A 10,945-nucleotide genomic window follows, 5' to 3' on the forward strand; every position below is an offset into this window, starting at 1 on the left:
TACAAAGGATAGGTTTTCTAATAACAATGCTGTTCGGCAGTCAGAGGAGAAGCAACCTGCATTGTCATAGCAATCGTATAAGATTCCCACCTCTAGTCCAGCCACACTAACAAATGTTTCTGCTTTCTTTACAAATACTAGAACATATAATAAAGAAACACAACGAATTGTGCACAGCTCTTGACTTTTGCTCTGCTGACATTGTGGTTCTCACTGAGACTTGGCTTTCTAGTAACATACGTAACGATGAAATATTCATTGTTAAAAGCGATACAACGTTTATCGGCATGACAAGGAACCCCGGACCAGCGGAGGCGTACTGGTAGCTGTGGCTTTACCCTAGAAATCGTATGTGTGCATTTGCAACTCAGTTACAAGACGGTGGCTTGGGCGATTTGGTTATCCATGTCTCAAAAATAACAGCGCAAGTGGAGAATCCACACAAACACACGTAGGCCGCAAAAACAATCACACTTAGGGACACATTCACAGCAGACAAGACACTCACACATCGCTGTGTGAGTGCCTTGTCTGCAGTGAATGTGTCCCTAAGTGTGATTGTTTTTGTGGCCAACATGTGTTTGTGTGGATTCCCTACTTGCGCTGTTATTTTTGAGTCAGTTACAAGAGTGGTATCATCTGTGCATGTTACCGCCCCCGTAAATTTAGCCACGGCTTTGTTGAGTTTCTGCATGGCACTACTAACAGGATTGTATTAAGATTTCCGAATTCCCAGCCATTTATTTTTGGTGATTTTAATTACCCGAATATTAACTGGTCTGAAGGTACTCCTTACTGTTTTCCTTATTCATTACAAAGCAATAACTTCCTAAAATTGTGTGAGGACTTCTATTATTCACAACTGGTTGCTGAGCCGACAAGAAATATGTCGTCAGCAGCCAATATTCGGGATCTCGTTTTAACAACGTCGCATGACTTTGCAGGACCGATTACTTATCTACCAGGCCGTAGCAACCACTTAAAGGCCGACGACCAAACACGCGATTCTGTAAGGCAGAATATCCTCCTCACCCTAGGGGAGGAGGAAACAAGCAACGGCGGACAGCGTAGAAGGGGGGAGAGGAGGAAGCGGGGGGAAAAGTGGAAAGCGTGAACTGGTCGTCGGTCTTTAATCTCACACTTTTTTTTAATATTCCAAAAATCAATCTTGCTATGATTGTCAAGAGCATCAGCAATTATTCAAGAGCCGATTATGAAGGTATGAACCGCGAACTGTGCATATTTATGGATTCTTGTCTCCATAACTTCCTGGAGTAGTCTGTTGAGGCGAACTGCCATCTGTTTAAGGGCAAAAATCCAACATTGATTACAAAGTACAGTAGAATCTCGATGATATGATTACGGATGTTACGAATTTCGGGATGATACAAATTTTTTTTAGGGCCCGGCCGAGGCCCACTAGTTTCCAAAGGATTAGGGTATGGTTATTACGAATGAATTTTCATCCCTGTTCAGTTGATATGAACAGACGCTGATAAACGTTGGCCCCGCCGACAGTCGCCGTGGAGAACGCCCGCCAGCAACTCCGCCGGAACAGACGCTGCCCCGCTGACGACCGCCGTAAAGAACGCTCGCCAGCAACTCCGACGGCACGTGCACGAAGCCCGCAACAGGTTTGCAGTCTCGCCAAGATCGTCAGTCGCGCAGTGCGTTTTTTTGCTTTCGCTTTGAGATGACAGATGGCGCCAGGCTCACGTTTTTTTTTTCTTTCATCGCTGAGGCGGCAGAGCACCGACCGCAGCAGGCCGGGGAGCTTCATTCGAGCGTGCGTTTTCAGCGTGAGCTTGACCGCAACACGGAGCCGTTTCTGCTGCTACTGTGCTCGAGGGCACATGCTTGTTTTGTTTTCACGCTCGTTTGCGGTGGCGAAGCGAGATGTCTCGCAAGCGCAAAGCACCGTCTTTTAAAGAGAAATTTCTCCGGAAGGTGGATGAGTACCCCAAGAAGAAGCGGACCGAGTTGGCGAAGGAGCTAGGCCTCGCGACATCAACGTTAAGCACGATCATTGGACAACGCAAACTCATCATGAAGAACGCCCTTCAATGTTAACGCGAAGCAAGCCAAGACGGCTCAACACGTTAAGCTTGAAGAAACTTTGCTTACATGGTTTAAGGAAGTAACAGCTGCTGGTGTAAATGTCGACGGCAAAGTTATGCGCGAGAAAGCCGACGAGATCGCACTGGCCCTGCAAATTGATGGATTCCAGAATTCAGGTGGGTGGCTGAACCGTTTCAAGACGAGACATGGCTTTGTATACAAAAGCGTCTGTGGAGAATCGAAAAAAGCTGACGAGACAGTTGTGGACGACTGGCTTGTGAAGACGCTGCCGTCTCTCATCGCAGGCTTTGAGCCTCGCAATGTTTTTAATGCAGACGAGGCAGGTCTGTTTTTCAACCTGCAACCAGAGAAAAGCCTGTGCATAAAAGGTGAACCATGCCATGGGGGCAAGAAAAGTAAGGAACGAATTACTGTTCTATTTTTTGCAACGCCGACGGATCTGAAAAACTTAAACTGACGGTAGTCGGAAAGTTTCAAAAACCCTGGTGCTTCAAGCACGAGAATCATCTGCCGTACGTGTTTCGCGCAAACAAGAAGTCCTGGATGATGGCAGGGCTCTTTGAAGAGTTTCTGTCGCTACTGGACAGAAGGATGGCCAGCCAAAATAGGAACATTATCCTGTTTCTGGACCAGTGTGCCGCCCACCCCAAGCAAGTAACACTCCAGAATGTGAAGCTGGTATTTTTGCCTGCGAACACGACCACGCACCTACAACCGGTTGATGCTGAACTGATTCAGGACGCCAAGCATCATTTCAAAGGTCTTCTTGTGCGTCGCCTTCTCGCAAAAATTGACCGGAGAAGGATGATGACTTGCAGATAAGCCTGCTGGACGCTATCCACTTCCTCGCCATGGCGTGGGATTGATTCACGCCGACAACAATAGCAAACTGCTTTGCCAAGTGCGGCTTTTTCAGGAGTCCCGCAGAGGTGTCCCCTGAGCCAGAAAATCCGGAAATTGAGGATTGGGAGGATTGGGACCGCCTTGATGCCGGGTGCACCGCTGATGATTTTTGTTCGACGGATGACAACCTAGCCACTTGTGGTGCGCGCACGGTGGAGTACATTGTTGGTGAGGCCACATGCGAGGCTGCAGCTTCTAGTGATGACGGCGACGGCGAAAACGAGGGTGACGACGAGCGACTACCACCACTAGCAGCCGAAACGCTGCATGCACTCGACATTTTCAGGCGTGCTATGGGCGCACAAGAAATCGGCGAGGACACGTGCATGCATTTTTATGCGTTCAAGTGAAGTTTGTTGGCAGACCTCGCGAAGAAGAAATCGCAGAAAGACATTCGAGATTTCTTTGGTAAAAAATAAATAGAGCTTTTCTGTGTGCCTAGGTAAATTTTTCAGTGTGATTTTTTTGTTAATTTAGCTAGTTTCGGATGTTTGGGAAATACGAATTTCGGCTAATACGAATATTTTTGCTGATCCCGCGAGATTCGTATCATCGAGATTCTACTGTATGTTCCTTTTCATGTAGTAAAATCTAATTCGAAATCACCCTGGTTCAATACTGCACTAAAAAGACTATCAAATAAGAAAAGCGTAATTTCAGAGCAGCTAGATTTTTTATGTCTCCTGACCCTAGGGCGGTGTACCATTTGGCACCCGATGCAAACAAAACGGCAATCTTGCTGCAAAATATGTTTCTTCATTCAAAATTACCATCTTTGCTTACCAACCACCCAAGGCAGTTTTGGAACATAATAAAACTAGAAGATAAACCTATAATGAAGCTTAAAAATGCTGAAGGAGAGATATCATTTCCGGTGACGATTGTGCATGTTTAATAAATGAATGCTTTGCCAATGCTTTTAGGAAAACCATGTGCCAGCAAAACCATGTGATAATGACTTGCTGCCAAGTGGCTAAACAAGCTATCTCTGCTCATGTCAGCATTTTGAGTAAGAACTATTATTTTCTTCATCATTTGGAATTTTGGAGCAACAATGTCTGCCCATGCCAGGCTAACCGCTTCCTCATACGATTTATACTGCATCACAGCACTTGATGTGTACTTTGCATACTTTGCTTTTTGTGCCAACTGCATGGATTGCGCAGGATATATTTTCAATAATTTCGGTACACAGAAAGGAACCCATTTGGAGCCAGGGTTGGGCAGTATAACAACTCGATTTCCCACCCCAATGAACTTAAAGGAGAACCACTCCAAGCCCCCATGCTTGCAACTCAGCCAAGGCTGGCAGGATCCTACAATGATTATCTCAACATGTGCTTTTCTGAACTGAGCGAATAAAAACTTTTTGAAACAGAAGTTGTGAATCGACTGCGACTTTAACAAAGCAATTTTGGTTATTGTGACACTCTTGTTATGGGGCAAACATGCTCTGTATGTCTAACGAGACGTTCGGTGCTCTCGCACAGTGTCCTGTCCGATGCGAGAAGTTTGGTATCTTGCACGAGACCTCCCTGGGACTGGCAATCCCTGTCTAGGTATATGACACACGCAACAGAGTCTCTTAAAAGCCCTCGTGAACAATGAGATGACCTAGCTGATGGTTAAAAACAAATGGTACACTGACCAATTTTTTTTTGCTTCGCAACTGAAGCCCCACTCCAGATTTTTGAGCAGTTGCGCTTCAATGGGTTGTGCAGAAACCTGAACAAAGTATATACTGGAGCCAAAAAAACCTTGTGAGAACACCAGTGTTTGGTGAAATAATGAGCCAGATATGGTCTTTTCCCATCATGAAAATGTCTTTCATGAGAACGAGATCCTCGTGGACCCCAGCACCATACCCACAGCCCGAGCTGTCAAAGATTTGGCTATTCCTTTCACGCCTCGTCCACAACTTTCAAGCATCATATGTTGTTGAGAAGGACATGTCCCTCAACGAAGTTCGACACTTTGCAACGGTCGACAGTGCTGGCACCAGTACTTACCACTGAAAAGAGCCAGATATGGTGTGAAACTGTTCCTGTTGTGGGAAACAGAGTAGGCATACATATGCAACTGTATCGTGTATGCTGGGAAAGGCACAATGATCGCTATGCAGCATGGCAGGGGCAGCCAACTTTCAATGGGAACAAATGTGGCGCTGAAAGTGTTGGATTCATTGAAGGGCCAGGTACTGCCCGACAACTAACAATTTCTATACGTCTCCAGAACTTGCCGACATCCTGATTGAGAGGAAAACAGACTTGTATAGTGTGGCGTCAGCGCCTGCCCGCACCCAAAGCTCGGCGCATGCGCATGTTCCTGTCAGCAGTGCCACCGCGCCACTGACGGTTTTCATTAAAGCCCTTTCGTTCGTCCCGAGCGGTTGCCCCATTCCCCGACTCCCGAGCCTCCGGGGCTTCACCCGTGGCAAGGCCTTAGGCTTAGGCCTAGAGGCACACAGCACATGTACAGCATATGGTGCCAGAGATGGATGATGACGAACAACCGCAAGACCCCACGACCATGACCGATTAATGCCCTGCTCCCGTCACACCTGCCGGGTTCGCCGTGCGTCCCGCCTAAACCGTTCAACTTCCCAAGTAGACTGACCTGAATGGATCCAAGAGTTCCACGACTACAAAGTGGCGTCGAGCCTCAGCGTCAATGCCCGAAACGTGCAGGTATACTATATGCACCCTCCTGTACACTAATGAACGCCAGGCAAGGAAGCTTTTCAACTCGTTCAGACTCATGGATGCGGACATGGCAAGCTACCAAGCAGTTCAAGCAGTTTGATAACTACTTCAAGCAGGTGCAAAACACAGACAGTAGATCAGTGTGCGTCTGCTCTTCAAATGATAGCGCATAAATGAAAACCCTGCAGACCGCATAGTGCGGACTAGGTCCTCTCGGAGATCCTACAAATTGACTCAGGCTTGACATTCAAAATAGCTTTGGCGAAGGTGCTGCTCCGGGTGACCATCCATCGCCAGCAGCAAGTGCTTCATGGCAACAAGACAGACGGCAGTGCATTCTAACGACGCCAACTTGGACGCAGGGTTTCGCCGCAAGAAGGTCAACGCCCCGGACCGGCAACCAAAGTGGCAGCCGTTGAGACGGCCCCAGGGACATTTTCCACAGTGGCAGCTCGCTTTGTAAGTTTTGTGGGCGCAATATTCATCCTCGTTCAGATTAGACGGCATCTGGCGTCAAGTGCTTCAACTGCAACAACCAAGTGCACTTTGCCAAAGTGTGCAGGAAACTGCAATGTGACCATCACAAGCGACGCGACGTTTCCTCAGTTCAGTGAGTCAGTGACAACTGGTTACTCGATTCCATTGGACGTCCAGATGGGAAGAACTCACGACTTGCTGCAATTAAAGGTTGATAGCGTACCCTTGTCCGTGAAAATAGACTCCAGAGCTGAGGAGTCGGCGGTGCCAATGTCATTTTATAGCATTTCAAGACGTCTTGAAAGAGTAGACAAAGTCCTGATGGGCCTGAGTGAACAGCGACCTCACGTCTTGGGCAATTTTTGCACCAAGCTCCACTGGAAGGTCGAAGTGACTCGACAAGTCCTCTACGTCGTAGAGCCTACAAAGCATATGTGCTCCGCTTTGCTTGATCTTCCTGTCCTCGAGTTTTGGGCATGATCAAATTTGTAAATGGCGTCGCAAGCAGTGAACAGGACAGGGGACAACGGTATCCGAAAGTATTCACAGGAGCTAGAACAGTTCCCAACAACTGAAAAGATTAAGCTGGACCTCACAGCCGTCCTGTACACTCCGAGCACAGCCCACAGAATGCCAATCCCACTGCGGGACGTTGTGGCAGAAGAGTTGAGAAAGATAAACCAGCAAGACAACCACCCACCTTGCCTAACCCCCGGCCTTTGCTCTCGCTGCAAGCATCACAAAGCCACAAGTTGACACCCAATCTGGGAGTGTCCGGCAACAGCATCTCACCACCCCGTTGCCCTGGCCCAAATCCCCGACCCTCGCCATCACATTTCCTACGAGGAATGGGTTCATCCACCTGGCCTACCACAGCGCCAGACCATGCTTGCCAAGCCTCGGTCTGATTAATCCCCCATGCAACCCAGGGCCAGTTTCTCTCTAGAAACAGCACTCTCTTTCTCTTCAACCCCTCTCCCCCACCCCTTCCCCCCTGATGGCTTTGGGCAACAGTTTGTAACTGCCAAGAGAAATAAATGTATTTTCAGTCAACCTTTCAGATCATATACAAACTCAGCTCTGTTTTGTGATGGCACGGTGGTGACGTGTCGGGCGTATTTTCGATCTGGGGCTCTGGGCAGAAGTCACCATGTGGGACGTGCATTTCTGCGTTTTGGAAAAAACCAGACGAAAACCTGCCTTCTCAACAAAATGCCGTGACTTGGGTTGTACCAGAAGAGTCGGCAAAGGTATGAAGGTCAGTTTTTATGAGTTTTCTGCCTGCTCTTTTCGTCCGAGAATGTCAATAGGTGCCGTGGAAAATAGAAACCAGATACTGTCAGACCACAACTGCTTCTGCGGGAAGCACTTTGGGTTCGATTCACGGATACTTGTGGCCGTCAGATTTATTTGTTTTGGTCCAACATGAATGCGGGAAAACCACCAAGTTGTACGGACCACCTGCGGACTATGTTATGTGCATGTACAAGTTCAAACAGCTGCCTGATCGTTCAAACTGCCATCTGCTCTGTCAAACATTTCTGCTTCTTGTCAATTTCGATAAGAAATAATTTCGATAAGAAATAAGTGCAGGCCTCAAAAGACTTTTAAGTTAAAAGGTGGGTTGGGGTAAGTAGGCTCGGTGTAAACAGTAGATACAAAGAGATGCTGATCATTGTTACCGGTAGCCATCACCGACTTATGTCTGATTCACATGGTCCGACTCTGCTTGCGATTTTCAGTATTAACATTGACCATCTCAGTTATGGTCCATGCTTTTGCAGCCCAAGCGATGCCGCGACTGAAAATAGCGAGCAGGACCTCATCATGCGAATCAGGCTTTAGTGCCCATTCTGCGGCGTCCACGTGCAATGAATTGCCACATGTCACACTATTCACCCGACGTTTAAGCGGTGTAACGAGCCTCATTAATGCAAAAAAGAGCATGAAGATTCACACCAACGCCGACAACATCACCTTCCAATGGTTTCTTTATAAGCGACGGCAAGCTTCTTGCCCACACTTCATTGCGCATGCGCGGCGTCGGTGGCGTTCGCTAGGGACGCTCCAGCTTGCTTGTGAACATGAGTTGGTCTATGTGCGGAGAGATACGAGAAGTTCGCTGAAACTATGCAGGACCTTCAGAAGACCCACCATGAAGGTTATGTTAGATTCGTGAAAGCACTCCTGACTCAGCAGGAGAGGATGCTGTTGTTCCACACTCAGGTGATGACACAAAGACACAACAAAACACTTCCTGCTGAGACATCCAACCACATGCCCAAAGACATTGTGCTCTCCCGTACCGAGGCGTCTAATGCTGTGGCCCTTGTGGAGTCAATCGCAGAAGCGTGGGAGGCCCACTTCAAAGGCAAGGTCCTTGAGCCCACGAAGAACCTTGCCACAGCATATCATTTACTGCAACCAGAGTGTCGAACCGATATTTTTATCGGTTCGGTTCGGGTTCGGGTTCACGGCTTTCGGTTCAGTTCCGGTTCAGTTCCGGGGCGCAAAAAATAACGGTTCAAACCGGTTCGAACCGGTTCGAACCGGTTTGAACCGCTAAATTGAGAATATATTTTCCGCGTTGTTCTATCAATAGGCACTATTTAGGCCGTGAAACTAACTGCTGTAAACGATCTGAATTTTGCGAGGACCTATTCTTGAGAATTTGGCGAATTGCCTACAATTCGCGAAAAATGGGTCCCGCGAACAATTTCGGTAAAGTGTAAACACATTGAAATTTATATTGAGATTCCACCGCGGTCGAGAAAATTACAACCCGCGAATTATTCCAAAACTTCAGCTTTGACCTAAATCGCGAAATATTGAGCCCACGAAAAATAAGTCGCTTACAGTATATAGTTTTCTTTTTTTATCGTTTGTTCAATCCACTCTTATTTTCAGGTACCAAAATTATAAAATTCTGTTATTTATTCCTACACAACAAGAAAAGAAAATCTAAATTAACATACAAAACGTCGAGTTTATACGACTCAACATCCCTTCGTTTACCAGTCACATAATAAAAATTCCTTTATTTTCCATCGAAGATGGGGGAGGTGGAGGAAAAAAGCTGCTATAGAGCAGCTTGACGTGTCCTCAACCCCCTACATTGTACCTGAATCGAAATGTGTTCGCGAAGTGAAGTAGGTTGCCTAAAGTACCCGTTATTGGTACAAATTTGTATCGCAGTATCAGATGTTGACTCGTGGTTTTGCCCTTGAACTAAGGAATTAATTACAGTGAATAAAATCATGAAATGGGCACCTCGTCGCCATATATACCATAAAATGTGTTTTACGGAATACGTTTCACAATATACAGGGTGTCACAAAAGAAAATTTACACGGTTTTTTTTTTTACCGCAAAAATAAACTAGGCATCGCCGAACGCTCATTCTCCGCCCAAAGGTAGCGCTAGAGGTCACAACCAGATGCCAAAATTTCAGCCCGATCCGATAACTTAATCAAAAGTTATAACTGATTTTCTGAAAATTTCAATGGGAAAATGGCGGCCGACGGAGTTTTCGAACACATGGGGCTCTATGGCACCAGAAACCGAAAACGGGCAAAAATGGGCTCCATTTTCCCATTGAAATTTTCAGAAAATCACTTATAACTTTTGATTAAGTTATCGGATCGGGCTGAAACTTTGGCATCTGGTTGTGACCTCTAGCTCTACCTTTGGGTGGAGAATGAGCGTTCGGCGATGCCTAGTTTATTTTTGCGGTAAAAAAGGCCGTGTAAATTTTCTTTTGTGACACCCTGTATATATGATGACGAGACGACTGAGCTTAAGGCAATATAATTTTCAAAATGTCACGAAACTGACGGGACAAGTCCTTCCAGTCTATATTTTATAGAAACACTAAGCGACAATTGCAATGCTTGTTTTTCTAACTAGCATTGTTTGCCCTCCGCACCATGATGCGGGCGACGAATCATGCGAAAAGGAGTGGCTGAAATTGTTCACTCTAATCTATGAGCACCTTCGTACTGATATCGAATCTGACCTAAAACAGTGCTTACCCATGTGTACATTTTCTTATATTGGATAAACTGGCATAGCCTGGATGTTGAGGCTTGCTCTTTACAAAATGCCGGTCAAGTTAATTTGCAAATGAGCATCACCCTCGCTAATTGATGATTTTTGTTAAATAGAACAAAGTGGTATTTCGTGCTCTACTCAATTCGGAAGCTACTTAATCGGACACTTTCTGAGAGTTTAAGTGCGCAATCGTCATAGTTCCACCATTCGTTCCAGTAAAAAAACCGCGATAATAAAAACACATAAAAAAGGCGATAATAAACTTCTAAATATTTGAGGAGTTATATATGCGTGAGGAACATATAAATATTTAAATTAGCTTCAAAATAAAAAAAAATTATTTAAAGCTTTTCCAAATCACCTATAACGTGTCTATAGAGGATAAAAGCGCCGAAAAAGATTTGCAGAACATCTTTCAGATAATTTAAAGGTACATTTACTTATATATCTTTGAGGTGAGGATCTTCTATTTATGCTGCCAAATATTCAGACAGGAATTAAGTATATTTTTATTATCATCGATAAATTTGACTTTATGAAGTTCACATAACTGCCTGACACCGACACGGAAGGACGATACTCGAAAATACGCCAGCTGTTGAGTCTTCGGCAACGTGCTTTTGTTAGCTGTTTTGCAGTGTAAAATACTGGGTTGCAGGGCATGCCAAAAAACACTGTGGTCACATGATATATCAGAAGGGAAATACACGAAATGAGCAGAAATAAGGAGATGA

The sequence above is a fragment of the Ixodes scapularis genome, unplaced genomic scaffold (assembly GCF_016920785.2).
Source record: "Ixodes scapularis isolate PalLabHiFi unplaced genomic scaffold, ASM1692078v2 PGA_scaffold4__175_contigs__length_147842914, whole genome shotgun sequence".
NCBI lineage: Eukaryota > Metazoa > Arthropoda > Arachnida > Ixodida > Ixodidae > Ixodes > Ixodes scapularis.